Source organism: Vigna unguiculata, unplaced genomic scaffold (assembly GCF_004118075.2).
Source record: "Vigna unguiculata cultivar IT97K-499-35 unplaced genomic scaffold, ASM411807v1 contig_122, whole genome shotgun sequence".
In the NCBI taxonomy this organism is placed as follows: Eukaryota; Viridiplantae; Streptophyta; class Magnoliopsida; order Fabales; family Fabaceae; genus Vigna; species Vigna unguiculata.
In genome coordinates this window covers 1,855,260-1,880,812 of record NW_021010828.1, presented here as the reverse complement: position 1 = coordinate 1,880,812, position 25,553 = coordinate 1,855,260, and positions in this window count along the sequence as shown.

Sequence of the window (25,553 nt, the reverse complement as noted above, 5' to 3'; positions counted from 1 at the left end):
ATGAGGCTTTATATGGCAGGAAGTGTAAGACTCCCCTACGTTGGTATCAAGATAGGGAAGCAGTACTAGTCAAACCAGAGTTATTAGAACAAACCATCGAGAAGGTGAGGATGGTGAGGAACAGAATGCAGGCTTCTCAGAGTAGACAAAAGGCTTACGCTGACCGTAGGAGGCGACCTTCAGAGCTTGCGGCTGGGGATCATGTGTTCTTGAGGGTGACCCGAACCACTGGCGTGGGAAAGGCTCTTCGCTCAAGGAAGCTCTCTCCTAAGTTCCTTGGCCCCTATCAGATCACGAGGAGGATTGGGCCTATGGCTTATGAGATAGCTTTACCCCCTTAGTTGGCAAACCTTCATCCGATGTTTAACGTGTCTCAGTTGAGGAAGTACGTGTTTGATCCGGCTCATGTGTTGGAAGTTGAAGATATACAGATCAGAGAGGATTTTACTGTGGAAGTACCCATCATCGCTTTAGAGGATAGCAAGGTTGAGGAACATAAAGGAAAGACAGTCAGCCTTGTCAAAGTCATTTGGGATCGGAGGACAGGTGACTCGACTTGGGAGTTAGAGGAGGACATGAGAAAATCACAACCACATCTTTTTGCTTGGTAAGTTTTCATTTTCGAGGTAGAAAATTTTCTTGTTGGGGAGAATTTAAGGCCCACTAAATTCTTTTTCTTTTCTGCCCAAAATTAAAAGGGTTGCGCTAATGTAATGGGACTAAGGGCGGGCCCAAGAGGGATTTAGACCCTAATCCGCCCTAATTCCATTCTCTCATTCACTTTCCAGAAAACACGTCTCCTTGCCTCCTTTGAGCAATCGCCACTCTCTACTATGGTTAGTCGTCAACCTTCCTCAACCTAGCTCAAGTCAAGTTTCCGCTCCACGTAAGTCACTCCTCAGCTCATGATTCCACTTTTTTGGACCTATTTCTGTTTTTACCGTTAGGGTTTGGTAATAACTCATTCCTTTTTCTATTTTATTATTCGTTTCAGCTCTTTGGCCATCCTTAGGACAGTCGTGCTCACTGTGTGCGTGTAGGAGTATTCCGCTAGCTTATTTTTCCAGGTATGGGAAGCTAGGGTTTGCTCCTTTCTTTTGTGTTGTGCGGCTTGTGCTGCTGTTTTATCATGTTAATGTGCTTGGTGTGCTGATGTGAACCTGTGTATGGTATTATTGAACCATTTGTGATCTGTTAAGTGTTTGTGCACGAGAGAATAATGGTGAGAACTAGTTTTCTCGCCCAAGTGAGTATATATTGCTAAACCATCAAGCCAATTTATATTTATTGCTAACTAACACAATTCAATCATTATACCACCATTCAACATACTCAAACATATTATTAAAACAATAATAATTAAATAACACATAATTGGCATACATATGACTCAAACCCAATTCCTCTCACAAAAACCACACACTCTCAACCACTTGAGCTAATACTTTTCCACATTATACCAATCAGAATTTATTAATTAAATAATTAATTAATTAAATCTCACGGTTCTTACAATCTTCCTCTCCCTTCAATCAACCTTGACGAAGAAAAAGGTGAAGGAAGATGAAAATTCCTCTATTTTTCAATCATCTCTGTTATGCAATGGTTTGAGGGTGATATCAAGATTACAATTATGTCCGCAATTTATTTTTCAGCTTAATTATGAAAATGATATAAAAATATGGCTTTTGAAATTATTTTTACAATAATAATTCATAACGAAAATTTTAAAATTGTTATAAAATAAGAATTAAAAAGTAATTATTAATTATAAATTTTTTATTACATTATTTTATTAATATTGTTTTAATGAAATATGTTATTTTAATTTATACATACTAATAATTGTTCTAAAACAAATCAAACATATATAATGATAATTTGTAATCATATTTAAAATAAAGGACAATTTGGTAATCTTGTTTTTTCTTGATTTAAATATAATTTTTAATCTATCACATCGATCAAATCACTCACAAATTTCAACAAAATTTACTCTAAATCCACTCACTTTCACATTTAATCCCCTTAGAGTGAACAAGAGAAGCTTCATTATGAAAATGATGTAAAAATATGACTTTTAAAATTATTTTTACAAAAATAATTAATAACGAAAAAATGGAAATTGTTCTAAAATAAGTTGTAAAAATTAATTATTAATTATAAATTTTTTATTACATTATTTTATAAATATTTTTTATTAAAATATGTTACTTTCATTTATACATTTTAATAATTTTCTAAGACAAATCAAACTTATATAATGATAATTTTTAATTATTTTTAAAATAAAGAACAATTTGGTAATCTTTTGTTTCCTTGATTTAAATATAATTTTTAATCTATCACATCCAGGAAATCACTCATAAACTTTAACAAACTTTACTCTAAATCCAACCACTTTTAGCTTTAGTCAACTAAAGTGAACAACACAAATTTCACACTGTAATCCACTTGATGTCATCATGTCTCTCTCCCTCCAATCAACCTTGATGGAGAGAAAAGGGAAGGAAGAGAGTAATTCCTCTATTTTTCAATTATCTCTCTAATGCAATGGTTTCAAGGTGAGATTAAGATTACAATTATGTCCGTAATTTATTTTTCAGCTTAATTATGAAAATGATATAAAAATATGATTTTTCAAATTATTTTTACAAAAATAATTAATAATAAAAATTTGAAAATTGTTCTAAAATAAGGTTTAAAAAGTAATTATTAATTATTTTTTTTTAAATACATTATTTTATAAATATTATTTTAATAAAATATTTTATTTTCATTCATACATTTTAAAATAAAGGACAATTTGGTAATCTTATTTTTTCCCTTATTTAAATATAATTTTTAATCTATCACATCCATCAAATCACTCATAAATTTCAATAAAATTTACTCTAAATCCACTCAATTTCAGCTTTAATCTCCTTAAAGTGAACAAGACAAGCTTCACATCCACTTGAATTCATCCTCTCCCTCCCCCTCCAATCAACGTTGAGGGAGACAGATAGGAAGGAAGAGGGAAATTCCTCTATTTTTCAATCACCTTTGTTATGCAATGATTTGAGGTTGATATCAACATTACCATTTCTTCTTAATTTATTTTTCAACTTCATTATGAAAATGATGTAAAAATATGACTTTTGAAATTATTTTTACAAAAATAATTAATAACGAAAATTTGAAATTTGTTCTAAAATAAGGCATAAAAAGTAATTATTAATTAAAATTTTTTTTCGTTATTTTATAAATATTTTTTATTAAAATATGTTACTTTCATTTATAAATTTTAATATTTTTTCTACCACAAATTAAACTTATATAATGATATTTTTTAATTATTTTAAAAATAAAGGACGATTTGGTAATCTTGTTTTTCCTTGATTTAAATATAATTTTTAATCTATCACATCCAAAAAATCACTCATAAACTTTAACAAACTTTACTCTAAATCAACCCACTTTCACCTTTAATCCACTTAAAGTGAACAACACAAACTACACACTGTAATCCACTTCATGTCATCCTCTCCCTCTCCCACCAACCAACCTTGAGGGATAAAGAGAAGAATGAAGAGGGAAATTCTTCTATTTTTAAATCATATATGTTATGTCTTGGTTTGAGGGTGATATCAATATTAGAATTATGTCTGCAATTTATTTTTCAGTTTAATTATGAAAATGATGTAAAAATATGACTTTTAAAATTATTTTTACAAAAATAATTAATAACGTAAAAATGAAAATTGTTCTAAAATAAGTTGTAAAAATTAATTATTAATTATAAATTTTATAATTACATTATTTTATAAATATTTTTTTATTAAAATATGTTACTTTCATTTATACAATTTAACATTTTTTCTACGACAAATCAAACTTATAATTATAATTTATAATCATTTTAAACAAAAGGACAATTTGGTCATCTTGTTGTTTTATGATTTAAATATAATTTTTAATCTATCACATCCATCAAATCACTCACAAACTTCACCAAACTTTACTCTAAATCCACCTACTTTCACTTTTTATCCACTTAAAGTGAACAACACAAACTTCACACTGTAATCCACCTGATGTCATCCTCTTCCTCTCAATCCAATCAACCTTGAGGGAGAGAGGGGAAGGAAGAGGGAAATTCTGTTATTTTTAAATCATCTCTATTATGTCTTAGTTTGAGGGTGATATCAAGATTACAATTATGTCCCCAATTTAGTTTTCAGCTTAATTATTAAAATGATGTAAAAATATGACTTTTAAAATTATTTTTACAAAAATAATTAATAACAAAAATTTGAAAATTGTTATAAAATAAGGTTTAAAAAGTAATTTTCAATTATAAATTTTTTGATTACATTATCTTTTAAATATTTTTTATTAAAATATGTTACTTTAATTTATACATTTTCATATATTTTTTTTACGATAAATCAAAGTTATATAATGATAATTTTTAATTATTTTTAAATAAAGTATAATTTGGTAATCTTGTTTTTTTATGATTTAAATATAATTTTTAATCTATCACATCCATGAAATCACTCGCAAACTTCAACAAACTGTACTTTAAATCCACTTACTTTCACCCTTAATCTCCTTAAAGTGAACAAGACAAGCTTCACACTGTAATCCACCTGATGTCATACTCTCCCTCTCAATCCAATCAACCTTGAGGGAGAGAGGGGAAGGAAGAGGGATATTCTTTTATTTTTAAATCAACTATGTTATGTCTTGCTTTAAGGGTGATATCAAGATTACAATTATGTTCGCAATTTATTTTTCAGCTTAATTATGAAAATGATGTAAAAATATGGCTTTTGAAATTATTTTTACAAAAATAATTAATAATGAAAATTGGAAAATTGTTATAAAGTAAGGTTTAAAAAGTATTTTTTAACTATAAATTTTTTTATTACGTTATCTTTTAAATAATTTTTTATTAAAATATCTTACCTTCATTTATACATTTTCATGTTTTTTCTATAATAAATTAAACTTATTTAATTATTTTTAAAATAAAGTGCAATTTGTAACACCCCATTTAAGTCAATAAACGAAATTAAAGGAAGCGTCACATAAAGATAATATAACGGCGCGATCCTGGAGTTTAAAACTTAACTCCTTACAGCCCCAGGCACACCACGATGCCCAAAAGGAAACTAGATAAAAAGTTTAATAAAATATGTAGAAATCAGAAAGATAGACAGGTACATGGGACGTAGCCCTAAAGGAAAGCCCATCAAGAACATGAAGCCCAGCCCATGCAGATTACGTAGCGGAATCGTCTCTCCTCTGTTGACCACGAGTACCTCTCACATCTGCTCTCATCAATAAATTGATGATCATCGCCAGAGTAGAAGAACAACAATATACAGAGCAATCAAACAAGCAAAGGGTAAGCTAGAGCCAAAAAGATTTTTATCATGCAATCAGATATACCTTCAAAGTCCAATATACATATATCACCTAAGCATGTTGTGACCTTTCAGTCAATACACTAAAACTCGACTCGACTCATCCGGATACATATAACCTGATCGGATTTAGCGGATGCTTGCACTTGTGGTGGATACCTATACTCACCCCCGAGCTATGTGTTACAAGTGTTACAAGTGTTACAATGAATCAATTCCTTCACACACAAGGTTATCCCTTAATGAGTTTCAGGCCTCTTGCTACTTTCACCACAAGAGTCAGTCTGCTCTATGTGAGACTAATTGACCCCTTAGAGTGTCAGGATGCAATCCTTACCTTGAATCCTTACCAAATTATATAGATGGGGCACCACCATGGACACCCACTAACAGGGACCATGGAATTACGTCCCGACCACTGAAGCACGACCCTAAAAATCTCACCTAGAGATTCCAAGGAATTACGCACTGACACAGACTAATCATGCTCAATCAATCAAGAAGGGTTTAACATGCACATACATATATATACATATATCACATACTAGTGCCTCACAACCCACCTCTTTCATATTCCCAGTGAATCCATACCAACCCATTATTCTCAAACCATGAATATGGAACTCCATCTCATATCAATGTCATGCCACTTTGTTACCAACCATCTCGATTATATCACAACCAAGATCATATCCAACCCGTCATTTTCAAACCAAGGATCACATAGTTTTTGCATACTTAACTCATTCATGCTCTTAACAAGGTAATGATATTATGTAGTAGATCACCAGTCAATATATAAAACACAACAAACATCGCACCAACTCAAGCATCAGCCTCGCTCAGGCCAGGAACCCTCGCTCAGGCGAAAGGGCTCTTTCGCTCAGGCAACAGGTCCTCGCTTGGGCGAGACGACCAACAATGAGGGTTGCTGGAACGCGGATTCTCGCTTAGGCGAGCCCCTCCTCGCTTGAGCGAGTTGTCTTCTCGCTTAAAAATAAGGTCCCTCGTCTGGGCTGAAAACTGCAGTGACGAGCCAAAGTTCTTACGTGTTCTCGCTTAGGCGAGCCCCTCCCGCCTGAGCGAGATGCCTCACTCAAACGAGAGCTCTCCGCCTGAGCGAGAGATTGAGTGTGAATTTGTCTTCTTCTGCAACGCTTGGGCGAGAACACGCGTTTCTCGCCACTGTTTCCCTGTACAGTCACATTTCCACACCCAAACGATAATGCCAACCATACCATACATCCATAGTAACATATAAGCTCAAACATCACGAAATACAAGCAAAACAACAGCCACCGCACCAAACAAGAGGGTTCTAGCTTCCCTTGCCTTGAAAATGCCAACCAAACGACCTCGACACTTAAGCGAATGAGCACGAAAGTTCTTGAAGCAGATTTAAGAGCTGAAAGCCCTAACACCAAAGGGGTACGAGATTACTACAAGGAACCCTAATAGTAATTACGAAGAACCAAACCAGCGAAGAAGAGTATGAGTTGACGAACCACTTACATGAGCAAAAACGAGGTCGAGCTAAACTTGAATCTGATTGAACTTCAACCCTAACAGAGCTCTAGGAAAGGAAAATGAGAGTAGGTAAGTTACTTTTTTGCAAGAAAGGCAGAAATGAAAGGGGTTAGGCTGCCTTAGGGGCTTCGGACACCTTATGGGCAAGTACTTAGGCCTAACAGATAGGGTTATGCCCCTTTTAAATTTTTAGGGCAGAAAAAGAGGGTTTTACATTCTCCCTAACAACAAAAATTTTTGACCTCGAAAATAAAGACTCACCAGGTAAATAGATGTGGATGTGATTTTCTCATGTACTTCTCTAACTCCCAAGTCGAGTCACCTGTCCTCCGATCCCAGATGACTTTAATAAGACTAACAACGTTTCCTCGGCATTCCTCAACCTTGCTATCCTCTAAAGCGATGGGTGGTACTTCCATAGTGAGGTCTTCTCTGACTTGTATATCCGTGGCTTCCAACACATGAGCCAGGTCAAACCATACTTCCTCAGTTGTGAGACGTGGAATACTAGGTGAAGGTTTGCCAACTGAGGAAGCAAGGTTATCTCGTAAGCCATCGACCCAATCCTCCTCGTGATCTAACTAAGGAGTCAGTTAGTCTTAGTCTCACTTAGAGCAGACTGACTCCTGTGGTGAGAGTAGCAAGAGGCCTGAAACTCATTAAGGGCTAACCTTGTGTATGGGGGATTGAAACATTGTAACATGATTGGTTGATGAATATTGTTTGGATTGTGTAATAGTATGTGATTACTTGATAAATTGTTTCTACTTTAGCTTACCTTTTGTTTGTTTGATTGCTTTGTATGTTGTTCTTCTACTTTTGCGATGATCATCAATTTATTGATGGGAGCAGATGTGAGAGGTACTCGAGGTCAACAAGGAAGAGATGATTCCGCTGCTTAGCCTTCTGGGCTGGATTCTACTGCTTTGGACTTTCTTTTTGGGGCTATGGCCTAGATACTAGTTTGTCTTTCAATTTCCTATTTTTATTACTGATGAACATTGTATCTGGTTTATTTGTGGCATAGTTGTGTGCCTTGGTTATTGTATGAAATAGTGTTTAAACTATAGGACTGTGTTTCTGTATTATCATGTGTGACACTTCCTTTAATCATGATTATAAATTAAATGGGGTGTTACACAATTTGGTAATTTTGTTTTTTTATAATTTAAATATAATTTTTAATCTACCACATCTATCAAATCACTCACAAACATCAACAAACTTTACTCTAAATCCACTCACTTTCACCATTAATCCCCTTAAAGTGAACAAGATAACCTTCACACTCTAATCCACTTAAATTAATCCTATCTCTCTCCCTCCAATCAACGATAAGGGAGAGAGACGGGAAGGAAGATGGAAATTCCACATTTTTCAATCATGTCTGTTATGCAATGGTTTGAGGGTGATATCAAGATTACAATTATGTCTGTAATTTATTTTTTAGCATAATTGTGAAAACGATGTAAAAATAAAGAAAATTTCAAAATTGTTATAAAATAAGGTTTAAAAAGTAATTTTTAATTATAAAATTTTTTATTACATTATCTTTTAAATATATTTTTTTAAAATATATTACTTTCATTTATACATTTTCATATTTTTTCTACGATAAATCAAACTTATATAATGATAATTTTTAATTATTTAAAAAATAAAGTACAATTTGGTAATCTTGTTTTTCTTTGATTTACACATAATTTTTAATCTATCATATCCATCAAATCACTCACAAACTTTAACAAACTTTACTCTTAATCCACCCATTTTCACCTTTAATCCACTTAAAGTGAACAACACAAACTTCACACGGTAATCTACTTGATGTCATCCTCACCCTCTCCATCCGATCAACCGTGAGGGAGAGAGGGGAAGGAAGAGGAAAATTCAACTATTTTTAAATCATCTCTGTTATGATTTGGTTTGAGGGTCATATCGAGATTACAATTATGTCCACAATTTATTTTTTAGCTTAATTATGAAAATGATGTAAAACTATGACTTTTCAAATTATTTTTACAAAAATAATTAATAAAGAAAATTTGAAAATTGTTATAAAAGAAGGTTTAAGAAGGAATTTTTAATTATAAATTTTTTATTGCATTATCTTTTAAATATTTTTTTATTAAAATATGTTACTTTGCTTTATACATTTGAATATTTTTTTTACTATAAATCAAACTTATATAATGATAATTTTTAATTATTTTTAAAATAAAGTACAATTTGGTCATCTTGGTTTTTATGATTTAAATATAATTTTTAATCTATCACATCCATCAAATCACTCGCAAACTTCAACAAACTTTACTTTAAATCCACTCACTTTCACCTCTAATCCCCTTAAAGTGAACAAGACAAGCTTCACACTCTAATCCACCTGAATTCATCCTATCCCTCTCCCTCCAATCAACGAGGAGAATAGAGAGGAAGGAAGAGGGAAATTCCTCTATTTTTCAATCATGTCTGTAATGTAACGATTTGAGGGTGATATCAAGATTACAATTGTGTCCGCAATTTATTTTTTAGCATAATTATGAAAACAATGTAAAAATAATAAAAATTTAAAAATTGTTATAAAATAATGTTAAAAAAATAAATTTTAATTATAAATTTTTTATTACATTATCTTTTAAATATGTTTTTATTAAAATATGTTACTTTCATTTATACCTTTTCATATTTTTTCTACGATAAATCAAACTTATATAATTATAATTTTTAATTATTTTTAAAATAAAGTATAATTTGGTAATCTTGTTTTTCTTTGATTTAAATATAATTTTTAATCTATCACATCCATCAAATCACTCACAAACTTTAACAAACTTTACTCTTAATCCACCAACTTTCTCCTTTAATCCACTTAAAGTGAACAACACAAACTTCACACTGTAATCCACTTGATGTCATCCTTTCCCTCTCCATCCTATCAACCTTGATGGAGAGAGAGGGGAAGGAAGAGGGAAATTCTTCTATTTTTAGACCATCTATGTTATGTCTTGGTTTGAGGGTGATACCAAGATTACAATTATGTCCGCAATTTATTTTTTAGCTTAATTATGAAAATGATGTAAAAATATGACTTTTCAAATTATTTTTACAAAAATAATTAAAAATTAAAATTTGAAAATTGTTATAAAATAAGCTTTAAAAAGTAATTTTAAAATATAAATTATTTTATCTTTTAAATATTTTTTTATTAAAATATGTTACTTTCTTTTATACATTTTCATATTTTTTCTACGATAAATCAAACTTATATAATGATAATTTTTAATTATTATTAAAATAAAGTACAATTTGGTAATCTTGTTCTTTTATGATTGAAATATAATTTTTAATCTATCACATCCATCAAATCTGATGAAGGATTATCTTGTTTCTTTTTAAGATTATTGAATATGGTGTGAGTTGATTAAGAAAACTAAGTGAAATCCCCACTGGACATTAAGATAGCATGCTATCTAGATGTGAAGGTTCCTTTCACAAAGCTCAAGAGAAGAAGATGATGGATTGATTCAAACAAAAAGGAAATGCAAAGCACATAAACCCTAGAAAACCAAGAACAATTAAAGGAAGAAGAAAACATATAATTGAAGGAAAGAAATGGTAAAAATGTGAGAAGCACGCTACTACAAGGCTAGGCTAGAAGCCATGGCAACCTTGAAAATGAGTGGATGTGTGCCGCCACTTGCTATGCAAGATAAGGCTTAAAAGTATTCACTCCCTAGGGAGGAAACTCTCACAAATGGTTGAGACACAAGAGTGTTTTTACTTTAAAATGTTCAACCCTTTTACATGTCTAGGAGCACCCCTTATATAGAATAGTTTAAGGGCCTCTAAGCAAATAAAATATACATAAGGATGCCTCTACAAAAACCTAACCCTAGCTTCTAGAAACTAGGTCAAATAAGGTTACAAAAATGAGAGACAAAAGAGCTAACTATGGTGTGTGCAAGGCTAATTTCGTTCTAGCACAAAAAGGAGACAAAGAATATGTCTCATATGTCTCCAAAAAGTGGGCAAAGTGTGCAAAAAACAAAGGAGACCAAAGGTACATAGGTACACTTGTTTTATGCCTTTTACTTAATGCTTTATGCCTTTGCTTTGCTCTCTCCTCCACATCATTTATGCTCTCCAATCACCATGCACCACTGATGAAGGATTATGATGTTTTCTTTTAAGATTATTGAATATGGTGGGAGTTGATTAAGAAAGCTAAGTGAAATCCACACTGGACATTAAGATAGCATGCTATCTAGATGTGAAGGTTCCTTTCACAAAGCTCAAGAGAAGAAGTTGATGGATTGATTCAAAACAAAAAGGAAATGGAAGGCACATAAACCATAGAAAACCAAGAACAATTAAAGGAAGAAGAAAACATAAAATGGATAGGAAAGAAATGGTAAAATGTGAGAAGCACGCCACTACAAGGCTAGGCTAGAAGCCGTGGTGATGTAGGATTATCTTGTTCCTTTTAGAAGATTAATGAATATGGTGATGATTGATTAAGAAAACCAAGGAAATCCCCACTAGACATTAAGATAGCAAGCTATCTAGATGTGAAGGTTCCTTTCCAAGGTTCCAGAGAGGAGGAGAATAGATTGATGGAGAGTAAGAAATCAAAAGGAAAAACATATAATAGAAACAATATAAACCAAGAAAAGTAAAGAAACATAAAATGAAAAGCAAGGGAAAGGGGAGGAATGGAGGATTCACGCCACTACAAGGCTAGGCTAGAAGAAGCCATGGCAACCTTGAAGATGAGTGGTGTATGCTGCCACTTGCCAAGGCAAGATAAGGCTTGAAAGAAATCCACTCCCTAAGGAGGAATGCTCTCAGAAAAGGTTGAAACACAAAGTGTATAATTTCTCCAAAATGTTCAACCCTTCTACAAGTGTTAGAGGTCCCCTTAAATAGACAAGTCTAGGGGCCCCTTAGCAAAACAACAAAGTAGAAGGTTACAAAAGAAACCTAGCATGTTCTAGAAACTAGGTAAACATAGGGTGCACAAGGGAGAAATTTCGTCCAAGTCTCCTATGTGACAAGTCTTCATGGCCAAGGCTCCCATAGGAGGGTTCTAGAACATTCTAGAAGACCTGGTGTCCAAGACATGTGGGCCTCCCCTTTCTAGATGCTTCTAGAAAGTCTTGTTCCTTCTCTCTCTTACTTAGGATTCCAAGTGTCTCCCATGTAATCCTCCTCCTTTCTTATTCCTACAAAAAGTAAATTAAGGAATTTATTAGCATGTTGGTTTAAGGTTAAGCTAATCTTGGGTCAACAAGTCCACCCTTAAGTCAAGGTCAACAAGTCAACTCAAAATAGTCAACCACAACCAACTTCAAGAAATTGAAACTAAGAAATGCAAAATAAAGATAGAGAGGATAATGCCTTCCCTTTTGTCATGCTCCTAGTGATCCTCTTAGGGTTGGCCTCCTTGGAACTTAAATTATTCACTCCCAAGGGAGGAAACTTATGAGTTCAAATTTTTGCCCTCATTTAATGTTTAAATTTGGGGATTTAATTGAATTTTCTGTGCTTAAAGATTGATTTAATTAGGATTTGTGATGATTGGATTTATTGAGTAAGTTTGGTAAAAGTGGCATAAAAATTTATTTTAGTTGCATAAAATATTATTGGATATTCTAACATTTGTTAATGCAGCTGTAATTTATTTTTGGTCATTAAAAGTGTGCATTTTACATATTCAAAGTTACAAAATAAGTCAAAAATCAGGAAATTCTAGAAAAGAATAAATCAGGAGCTAAATGCACCCCCAGATTTTATTTGCACACTCTTGCTGCAAGTGGACCACAAAAACCTATTCTGCACCCCCAGTTTTACTAAGTTGCACCCCTCCTACCACTTAAACTTCACTCCACCAGATCATACCATATGGCCCACCTTTTAAAATTAGCCAACCAGAACAAGCCACGTGTCATAATCCTCCACTCACAAATTGCCCAGTCAGATCTTGCCACGTCATCATCTCCTCCATCTCACACATGAAACCCAAACCCTAATTTTTCTCCTCTTCCACTATCACCAGCCGCGACAGCCGTCACCTCCTCACCGACCACCACCTCTGCAACAGACCGCGAGTTCTTCCTCCTCGCGCCCCAGCCATGGCAGCCCCATCCAACCGTCAATCTCGCCAGCCTCCGCGAACACCATGACCTACGACCATTCATTGCTGCCACCATCAACACCACGCACCTTCCTCTCTGCACCATTGCGCGAGAAAACGCGACGCCATCACCACTGCCATTTGTTCACCTGCCGCAGCCATGAGCAAGAGCAAACCACCTGCATCCATCTTCTCTGAGAGCCTCCGTCATCACCTTCACGCAATGATGAAGGCGTGACCACCTCCTTAGAAGCTCCCTCAAGAAGGATCACTAGAAGCATGTCTAGAGGGGAGTCTTCTATTCCATCACCTTTATCTTTGTTTTGCATTACTTTAGTTTGAATTCCCTAAGTTGGTTTCTAGTTGACTTATTTTGGTTGACTTGTTGACTTTGATCCAAAGTTGACCTTTGACCAAGATTATATTAACTTAAACCAACATGCTAATCCTTGTTTGTCTTGTTTTGTAGGTAATTAAGAGAAAGTAGAGCATGGCTAGGTGGCACTTGGTGATTGGAGCACTTGGATGAAGTGGAAGAGAGAGGAAAGCAAAAAGCATAAAGCAAAAGCAAAAGTAGACATGTACCTTGTCTCCTTTTACCTTTGTGGTTTATGCCTTAGAAGGTCACTTGGTCTCCTTCCTCTTTTGGCCTAGAATCCTCATGGGAATGCCTCCACCAATCATCTCCCTTCACTTTGCCAAGACTCACTCTCACATTAGGTTTAGGGTTTGCTAGTTAATCCTTTTTCATGTTTTTGTATTTGCTAAAGGACCCCTATGAACTCCTATTTAAAGGGTGCTCCTTGTCTTGTAAAAGTGTTGATCATTTTTGTTTCTAAACTATTGTGTTTCAACCATTAAATTTTCGTGAGCTTTCCTTCCTAGAAGTGAACTCACCTTTGCCTTATCTTGCTTGCAAGTGGCAGCACCATCACTTATCTCTAGGGCTTGGTGGGCTTAGATCCCCCCTATGAGTGGCGTGCTTCTTCCATTCTTCATCTTCTATGCTTTCCATTTTTAATGTTTCTTCTTTCATTTTGGTTCTTTAAGTGTTGTTAATGTCGTGTGAGTTTAAGCTTGAATCCAACTCTCTTCTTCCTTTCATGAGCTTGAGAAATGAACCTTCACATCTAGATAGCTTACTATCTTAATGTCCAGTGGGAATTTTCAAAAAGCTTTCTTAAACAACTTCACCTTCCTACTTGTTCTTTGTGTGCCATAATGTCCACCAAAAGGAGACGAATGACAGAACTCTAGCACATGGGGTATCTCGATATCTGGAACACACCTCCTTATGACTTGGTCACTACCAATACGCCATAAGATTGGATCTTCCCAGATATAGTACTTTGCCTCACTTTTTAGCTTGATTCTTTCATATTTGGAGAAGGAAGGAGGAATAGCAGAAACAACCAAATAGTTAACAATGTCAGCAAACCAAGGTTCAGGAAACATACCTTTCACAGTAGTCAATGTTAGAAGGACTTCATCAGGAAATTCATCCTTAATAGGAATGTTATCTTCTCCATTTTCAATCTTGCTAAGATGGTCGACTACTAAGTTATGTGCTCCACTTCTGTCTAGAATCTCAATGTCAAACTCTTGGAGCAGTAGCATCCATCTGATCAACCTTGGTTTCGAATATGCTTTCTTCAGAAGGAATTTTAATGCTGCATGATCAGTATAAACAATTACCTTGGAACCAAGTATATACGGTTTGAATTTGTCCAAGGCAAACACAACAGCCAATAATTCCTTCTCTGTTGTGGTGTAGTTAGCTTGCGTTGTGTCCAACGTTCTGGAAGCATAATATATCACATGTGATAGCTTCCCATTTTTTTGTGCAAGCACCGCTCCTACTGCAAAGTTTGATGCATCACACATCAACTCGAAAGGTAATGTCCAATCAGGTGGCTGGATGATAGGAGTGGTGGTAAGCGCCTTTTTCAATGTATCAATCGCATCTTTGCACCTCTCTCCAAAGTCAAATACTACATCCTTTTGCAACAAGTTGGAGAGAGGGTTGGCTATCTTGCTGAAGTCCTTGATAAACCTCCTGTAAAATCCTACATGTCCAAGAAAAGATCGAACCTCTTTCACAGAAGAGGGGTAAGGCAATTGTGAAATAATATCAATTTTAGCAGGATCTATAGATATACCATTCTTGGAAACAACGTGACCTAAACCTATACCCTGTTCCACCATAAAATGACATTTTTCAAAATTTAAAACAAGGTTAGTTTCTTCACATCTCTCCAAGACTCTAGCAAGATTAGACAAGCAGTGATCAAAAGATGAACCATATACACTAAAATCATCTATAAAAACCTCAATACAATGCTCCAACAAATATGTAAAAATACTCATCATACATCGCTGAAATGTTCCAAAAGCATTGCAAAGGCCAAATGGCATTTTCCTATAAGCATATGTACCGAATGGACAAGTAAAGGTAGTCTTATGTTGATCCTCTAGGGCAATACAAATCTGAAAATACCCAGAGAATCCATCAAGAAAACAGTAATGAGACTTACTTGCCAATCGGTCTAACATCTGGTCCATGAATGGTAAAGGAAAGTGGTCCTTCCTGGTGGCCTGGTTTAGTCTTCTATAATCAATACAGACCCTCCAGCTATTCTGAATACGAGTAAGAATCAACTCGTTCTTCTCATTCTTGACCACGGTGATCCCAGATTTCTTGGGGACCACATGTACAGGACTCACCCAAGTGCTGTCAGAAATAGGATATATAATACCTGCTTGTAGCAACTTGGTGACTTCTTTCTTCACAACCTCCATCAGCTAAGGATTCAGTCTCCTCTGAGGTTGCCTTACTGGCTTAGCATCCTCCTCCAAGAGTATTCTATGCATGCAGAAAGAAGGACTAATACCAGGAATATCTGCCAAAGTCCAGCCTATTGCTCGCTTGTGATCTTTGATAACCTGCAATAGCTTTTGTTCCTGCTCGTCAGTAAGCAAGGCAGATATAATAACAGGGAGTTTCCCATCCCTTTCAAGATAAACATATTTCAAATGAGATAGTAAAGTTTTCAACTCCAAAGTGGGTGGCTGTTCCACAGATGGCAACATTTTACTGCCTAAGGTAATTTCAGCCGCCTCAGCATCACACTTGGACGCCACAGAGGTAACGAATAGTGACACTGCGTCCTCAATATCACCTGTTTTACAATTTTCTCTTTCGTCTAAAATTGAGCTCGAAATATTCGAAAGAGAAAAATCCAAAGAAGAAAAACCAGATAAAACGTCCAAAAGTCCAAAAGCATAATTGTTCACTACATTACTCAATAAATCAATACAAAACAAAGAATGGTCTTCAATTGGGTGCTTCATGGCTTCTAGCACATTGAACTGCACCTTCTCATCTCCTAACTCCATAGTTAAGGATCCTGCATGCACGTACGTGCTGTCATCATGAATGGTCTTCCCAAGATAATTGTGGTTGAACTCATTCCTTCATCATCCTTCATGTCCAAGATGTAGAAATCTGCAGGAAAAATTAACTTGTCCACACTAACAAGCACATCTTCTAGCACACCTGTAGGGTTAACTGTGCTACGGTTGGCCAATTGAATGACCACACCAGTAGACTTAAGAGGTCCAAGATGAAGTGAAGTAAAAACTGATAGAGGCATTACATTAATGGAAGCTCCTAAATCTAACATAGCATTATCAAACTTAGTACTTCCTATGATGCAGGGAACAGAAAACATACCTGGATCCTTACACTTTTGCGGCATTCTGACTACAGGCTTCTTAATTAAGCTAGAGACGTTTCTTCCCATGTTCACTACCTCTTTGTCCATAATACGCCTTTTATGTGTACATAATTCTTTGAGAAACTTGGCGTATTTAGGAATTTGTCTTACAACATCCAACAAAGGGATGTTTATCTCCACTTTCTTGAAAGTATTCAGGATTTCTTTGTTTAACTCCTCCATCTTTTTAGTTTTTGGTTTCAAACGGTTTGGATAGGGAGGAGGAGGAGAATAAGGAGAAGAATTTTTAGATGAAGTATTAAGGGATACCAACCTGGAGTTATCACTGGGTGCAGGCATTTCATATGTTGCTTGTGTTGCTTCATCTGATCTTCCTCTTTCATCATTAGGTACAACTTCATTGTCCTTATCTTCATCTTCTTGGGCATCCCCAAGGCCTTGTATTTGCTTACCCGATCTTAAAGTAATAGCACTTACATTTCACGGGTTGATTACAGTTTGTGCAGGCAAATTGCTCGACCCTTGTTGAGACTTCATCTGATTTAACTCATTTGCCATTTGTCCAATCTGGTTCTGTAAGTTTTGGTTGGTTGCTTCCATCGTCTGTTTCAACTCATTGATTTGTCCCTTCATCATGTCAGCCATCATTTTCATCATTGCTTCCATGTTTGAGTCACTAGAGGTTGCAGCTGGTTGTGGTTGTTGCCTATGTTGAGGTGGAACATAGACTTGTTGGTGTTGAGGCTGTTGATTTCCCCATTTCTGGCTAGGATATTCCTTCCAATCTGGTCTAGGTTGTACTTGGCCGAGGTGGTCTATTATTGCCATAGATGTTTGCAGCATATGCCTGAGGTTGTTCATTGTCTAACGTCCCTGTCTCTTTTAACCTACAAAGCAAATAAACATAGATTAGCATGTTGGCTTAAGTAAAGGCAACTATAGTCAACAAGTCAAACCTAGTCAAAGGTCAACAAGTCAACTAAAGTTGATTCAACTAAGTCAACTTAGGGAATCAAAAATAATAAACACAAATGAAAGGGATGAAGGATTAATGAACTTCCTTTCTAAACATGCTTAGTCTTCTTAAGCATGTGCCTTCATCCTTGGTTGGGGTCAATCCTTCATCATCCTCCCGTCCTTGGAGAGAATTTGACCACAAATTCTTTAAGCCTTTGTAGATGAAGCTTGACTTGATTTGGGGGAGGATTTGGACCTCCCTTTTATGAGCTCCTGTTCCATCCTTTCTAAGGGTATTACCCCTAGCTTTGGTTAGGCCATCCCTCTTTTCTAGACCATTCTTCCTCTCATGCTTGCGCATTAGGTCTTCCTTTTGTGCCTTGGAAGAGAAGGAAGAATGGTGATGTCCATCTTGCTTTGGAAATCTTTTTTTGGAGGCAAGTAACACTTTGGAGGTAACTTGCTCTTTTTATTTTTCATCTTTTCTCTTATCTTTCACTTTATTTTGGTCCTTTTTTGCTTGATTGGGTGAGTGAGGTAGGAGTGTGGACTTCTTGCCTTGGAAGGAGAAAGCATAGGTATTAGCATGGCCATCATAAAAGACTTTTCTATCAAATTGCCATGGCCTACCTAGCAAAATATGAGTTGCTTCCATAGGCACAACATCACATAACACCTCATCTTTAAAATTTTAGAATTGAAAAGTAAATGAGGACTTGTTGAGTTACTTTAATGTCTTCTTCCTTAAGCCATTATAGCTTGTAGGGCTTAGCATGAGGGATAGTTTTCAACCCAAGCTTGTCCACAACCCTTGTGCTAGCCACATTTACACAACTTCCATTATCTATGAGGAGGGGACATGTTTGTCATTGATATAGCACCTTGAATGAAAATTGTTTTGTCTTTGAGAAGGGTCAAGTTCCTTGGAAACTTGTCTTAGTTGGTGCCTTATCATTAACAATCCACCTTCAAGGGGTTTAATCCTTTCACTTGAAGAAGAAGTGTGGGAAGAAGTACTTTTGGGGGAAGGGGGAGAAGAATGTTCACTCTCTAGTTCTCTTTTAAGGTTTAAGGACATGGTTCTTTTGGTAGGACAATTTGAAGCTATGTGCCCATATCCCAAACACTTAAAACATTTTATAAAACTTGTCCTTGTACCTTGAGAAGAATTAGGAGTTTCATTAGAAGGCCTAGACGAATTAGTCCTAGGAGGTAGGTCTTGGGAACTCTTGGGTGGTGATTTATCATGTTTTCTTTCTTTACCTTTCCAAGTACTAGAATAGTAGTCATTGTATGAACCATTCCTCTTGGCCTCTTTTTGCTTTTGCAATTAAGTTTCAACTTTGATGGCCAAATGTAAAACTTTGTCAAGAAAGGAGTACTCATATAACTCTACTAAATCTTGTATGTCCCTCCTTAACCCACTCACAAATCTAGCTACCTTTTCCTCTTCACTTTCAAATTGGAGTCCTACTTTTAGAAGCATGGACTCCATTAACTTGTAATATTCATCCACACACATGGACCCTTGTTGAAGCATTTGGAGCTTCAAAAGAGTCTCCCTCCTATAGTAGGAAGGAACAAATCTAGCGCACATCAAATTTTTAAGGTCCTTCCAAGAAGTTGCGAGTGACTCTTGGTTAATATTGTCCATACATAATTGATGCCACCAAGTCATGGCATAATCTTCAAACTCTAAGACTACCAAATCTACTTGCTTTTGATCACTAACTACATGAATGGTAAAAAATTGGTCCACTTTTTGTTCCCACTCAATGTAGATGTTTGGGTCATTTCCTCCTTTGAACTTAGGAATCTTTGGAGTTTGTTTCTCGTTGTGATGGGTTGCGCCTAGAATGCCCTCTTTTCCTAGCCTCTCTTTCTTGCACCTTAGCTTCAAGCCTTTGAATGTGCTCTTGGATTCTTAGATCACTTTGCTCCTTATCTTTTCTCAATTGTTGAAAGGCCTCCTTCGTAGACTACTCCAAATCCCGAAGCAATCTCATCAATGTATTGTTTTTGTTTGGTGTAGGTGCATTTGATGGACTTGCCATGATTCCTACAACAAAAGCACTCAAATCCGAGACAAAATAAATGGATTAGAGGTTAGACAACATGAAAACCGAGACCAACTCCAACCCAAGTGTTTAGATCACCCTCCCAAAGTAACAAGCCAAGGCTAGCACTCAAAATCCATCAAAGGAGTGAAGCAAACACTTTTAAAAACTTGTTCAAAACCTTTCAAATGTAAGACAAGTGATTCGGCCACAACATCCCAAGAGTTTCAAGAAAAGAAAACTACTAGGACAAAACAAAGAACATCTAGTGACAAGCAAGAAAAGCACAAAAACAAGGAAAGCTAAACTCTAAAGAAGAAAAGTTTGAGAAAAAACTTTTAACAAGACTATAACAAGAAAAACACATTTTAAAGACTCTATGGAAAGCACTTGACAAGCATCTTCAAGTCTTAAATCATGCATACACCAAGAAAGATCATAACCAAGTTAAAGCATGGAGCTAATTATCCAATATCACGAAATTCTCAAGTATGAAATCTAGTAGCATAACACCTAGTGAAAAACACACTTTTAGTTCACCAAGGAGCAAGGTTGCTCTCGGTTTTTAGGCAAAAATTGGTGCAAAATTTTCTTCTTTCACAACTAGTTTCATAAAATGGTGAGAAAGAGTTTTAGGTGGCTTGGACACTTAGTTCCTCAAGTTTTAGGCCAAAATCAATTTCATGGAGCATACATCAAGCAAGACATAAAGTGAAAGCAAGATTCAAATACTTGGAAAACAAGAATAAGAAAACTTCAAGTTAACATATGACATGACTCAAACAAAAGTTAGGCACACTTAAAGACAACATGACATACACAAAGACACAAACATGTAGCTATCATTTAAACTCATGTATTGGAGGTTCAAAGACTAAGCATCAAAAGAATGTTATCCAACCACATTTAGGAGCTTAAAGAGGTGCAAAAACCGTAGCCAAACTACCACAACAGAACCTAAAAATGTTGATTCACGTATTCTTGGCAGATCTGGCCTTTGCTCACTAATTTGATCATAACTTTCTCCACAGAACTTCAAATGGGTTGGTCCTTTTTTTCTGGAAACTAGACTCAAAGAGCTTTCTTTTGACACCAAAAATGTAATTTTTGGACCGATGAGCTGGTGCAGTTTAATGTTTTAAAATGGTCAAGTTTTCTGCCAGCACTATTTTTTGTGTGTAATGGAAGTGGATTCGAACCATACAAAGATACTTACTACAAGACAAGGTTAGCACGTGAAAAACGCCATATTCAAGATAACCCAGGCTTTAGATACCAAATGATGAAGGATTATCTTGTTTCTTTTTAAGATTATTGAATATGGAGTGAGTTGATTAAGAAAACTAAATGAAATCCCCACTGGACATTAAGATAGCATGCTATGTAGATATGAAGGTTCCTTTCACAAAGCTCAAAAGAAGAAGATGATGGATTGATTCAAACAAAAAGGAAATGGAAAGCACAAAAACCATAGAAAACCAAGAACAATTAAAGGAAGAAGAAAACATATAATGGAAGGAAAGAAATGATAAAAATGTGAGAAGCACGCCACTATAAGGCTAGGCTAGAAGCCATGACAACCTTGAAGATGGGTGGATGTGTGCTGTCACTTGCTATGCAAGATAAAGCTTAAAAGTATTCACTCCCTAGGGAGGAAACTCTTACAAATGGTTGAGACATAAGAGTGTTTTTACTTTAAAATGTTCAACCCTTTTACATGTCTAGGAGCACCCCTTATATAGAAGAGTTTAGGGGCCTCTAAGCAAATAAAATATACCTAAGGATGTCTCTACAAAAACCTAACCCTAGCTTCTAGAAACTAGGTCAAATAAGGATATAAAAATGAGAGACAAAAGAGCTAACTATGGTGTGTGCAAGGCTAATTTGTTCTAGCACAAAAAGAAGACAAAGAATATGTCTCATATGTCTCCAAAAAGTGGGCAAAGTGTGCACAAAACAAAGGAGACCAAAGGTACATAGGTACACTTGTTTTATGCCTTTTACTTTATGCTTTATGCCTTTGCTTTGCTCTCTCCTCCACATCATTTATGCTCCCCAATCACCATGCACCACCTACCATTGCTTTCTTACTCCTAATTAACCTTCAAGCAAATAAACATAGATTAGCATGTTGGCTTAAGTAAAGTCAACTATAGTCAACAAGTCAACTAAATTTGATTCAACTAAGTCAACTTAGGGAATCAAAAATAACAAACACAAATGAAAGGGATGAATGATTAGTGAACTTCCTTTGTAAACATGCTTAGTCTTCTTAAGCATGTGCATGCATCCTTGGCTGGGGTAAATCCTTCATCAAAATCACTCAAAAACTTCAACAAACTTTACTCTAAATCCACTCACTTTCACCTTTAATCCCTTTAAAGTGAACAAGACAAGCTTCACACTCTAATCCACTTGAATTCATCCTATTCCTCTCCCTCCAATCAACGATGAGGGAGAGAGAGGGAAGGAAGAGGGAAATTCATCTATTTTTCAATCATGTTTGTTATGCAATGGTTAGAGGGTGATATCAAGATTACAATTATGTATACAATTTATTTTTTAGCATAATTATGAAAACGATGTAAAAATAACGAAAATATGAAAATTGTTATAAAATAATGTTTAAAAAGTAATTTTTAATTATAAATTTTTTATTACATTGTCTTTTAAATATTTTTTATTAAAATATGTTACTTTCATTTATACATTTTCATATTTTTTCTACTATCAATCAAACTTATATAATGATATTTTTTAATTATTTTTAAAATAAAGTACAATTTTGTAATCTTATTTTTTTATGATTTAAATATAATTTTTTCTACACAAATTGAACTCATACAATGATAATTTTTTATCATTTTTAAAATAAAGGGCAATTTGGTAATCTTCTTTTTCCTTTATTTAAATATAACTTTTAATCTATCACACCATCAAATCACTCACAAACTTTAACAAAGTTTACCCTAAAAGCACCCTCTTTCATCTTTAATCTATTTAAAGTAAACAACACAAACTTCACACTCTAATCCACTTGAATTTATCGTCTCCCTGCCCTTCTAAACAACCTTGACGGAGAGAGGGGAAGGAAGATGGAAATTCCACTATTTTTAAATCATCTTTTTTATGCAAATATTTGAGGGTGATATAAAGATTACAGTTATGTCTGCAATTTATTTTTCAACTTAATTATGAAAATGATGTAAAAATATAGCTTTTAAAATTATTTTTACAAAATAATTAATAATAAAAATTTGAAAATTGTTCTAAAATAAAGTTTAAAAAGTAATTATTAATTATAAAACTTTTTATTACATTATCTTATAAATATTTTTTTAATAAACTATTCTATTTTCATTTATACATATTTATATTTTTTCTACAACAAATCAAACTTATACAATGATAATTTTTAATCATTTTTAAAATAAAACACAATTTGGTAATCTTGTTTTTCTTTGATTTAAATATAATTTTTAATCTATCATACCATGAAATCACTTACAAACTTTAACAAAGTTTACTCTAAAACCACCCTCTTTCACCTTTAATCTATTTAAAGTGAATAACATAAAATTCACACTCTAATCCACTTGAATTGATCATCTCCCTCTCCTTCCAATCAACCTTGACCGAGAGAGGGCAAGGAAGATGAAAATTCCACTATTTTTCAATCATATCTGTTATGCAATGATTTGAGGGTGATATCAAGATTAAAATTATATCCGCTATTTATTTTTCAACTTAATTATGAAAATGATATAAAAATTTGGCTTTTCAAATTATTTTTACAATAATAATTCATAACGAAAATTTTAAAATTTTTATAAAATAAGATTTGAAAAGTAATTATTAATTTTAAAATTTTTTATTACATTATTTTCTAAATATTATTTTAATGTAATATGTTATTTTCACTTGTGCATATTAATATTTTTTCTACAACAAATCAAATTATATAATGATAATTTATAATCATGTTTAAAATAAAGGACAATTTGGTAATCTTGTTTTTCCTTGATTTAAATATAATTTCTAATCTATCACATCCATCAAATCACTCACACACTTTATCAAATTTTACTCTAAATTGAGCCTCTTTCACCTTTAATCCCCTTAAAGTGAAAAAGACAAGCTTCACACTCTAATCCACTTGAATTCATCATCTCCCTATTCTTCCCAACAACTTTGACAGAGAGAGTGGTGAAGGAAGATCAGAATTCCTCTATTTTGCAATCATCTCTGTTATGCAATGGTTTGAAGGTGATATCAAAATTACAATTATGTCCACAATTTATTTTTCAGCTTAATTATGAAAATGATGTAAAAATATGGCTTTTGAAATTATTTTTACAAAAATAATTAATAACGAAAATTTGAAAATTGTTATCAAATAAGGATTAAAAAGTAATTATTCATTATAAAATTCTTTATTACATTATTTTATAAATATTTTTTAATAAACTATTTTTTATTAATTTATACACATTATACTTTTTCTACACAAATCAAACTTATACACTGATAATTTTTAATAATTTTTAAAATAAAGGACAATTTGGTAATCTTGTTTTTCATTGATTTAAATATAATTTTTAATCTATCAGATCCATCAAATCACTCACAAACTTTAACAAACTTTACTCTAAATCCACCCTCTTTTACCTTTAATCCACATAAAGTAACAACACAAACTTCACACTTTAATCCACTTGAATTCATCATCCCCTCTCCCTCCAATCAACCTCGGTAGTGAGTGATGGGAAAGAAGATGGAAATTTCTCGATTTTTTAGTCATATTTGTTATGCAATGATTTGAGGGTGATATCAAGATTACAATTATATCCGCAATTTATTTTTCAGCTTAATTATGAAAATGATATAAAAAATTGGCTTTTGAAATTATTTTTACAATAATAATTCATAACGAAAATTTTAAAATTGTTATAAAATAAGATTTAAAAAGTAATTATTAATATAAAATTTTTTATTGCATTATTTTGTAAATATTGTTTTAATGAAATATGTTATATTCATTTGTGCATATTAATATTTTTTCTACAACAAATCAAATTATATAATGATAATTTCTAATCATATTTAAAATTAAGGACAATTTGGTAATCTTGTTTTTCCTTGATTTAAATATAATTTCTAATCTATCAGATCCATCAAATCACTCACAAACTTTAACAAACTTTACTCTAACTCCACCCTCTTTCGCCTTTAATCCACTTAAAGTAACAACACAAACTTCACACTCTAATCCACTTGAATTCATCATCCCCTCTCCCTCCAATCAACCTCGACAGTGAGTGATGGGAAGGAAGATGGAAATTCCACGATTTTGAGTCATATCTGTTATGCAATGATTTGAGGGTGATATCAAGATTACAATTATATCCGGAATTCATTTTTCAGCTTAATTATGAAAATGATATAAAAATTTGGCTTTTGAAATTATTTTTACAATAATAATTCATAACGAAAATTTGAAAATTGTTATAAAATAAAATTTAAAAAAGTAATTATTAATTTTAAACTTTTTTATTACATTATTTTATAAATATTGTTTTAACGAAATATGTTATTTTCATTTTTGCATATTACTATTTTTTCTACAACAAATCAAATTATGTAATGATAATTTCTAATCATATTTAAAATAAAGGACAATTGGGTAATCCTGTTTTTCCTTGATTTACGTATAATTTCTAATCTATCA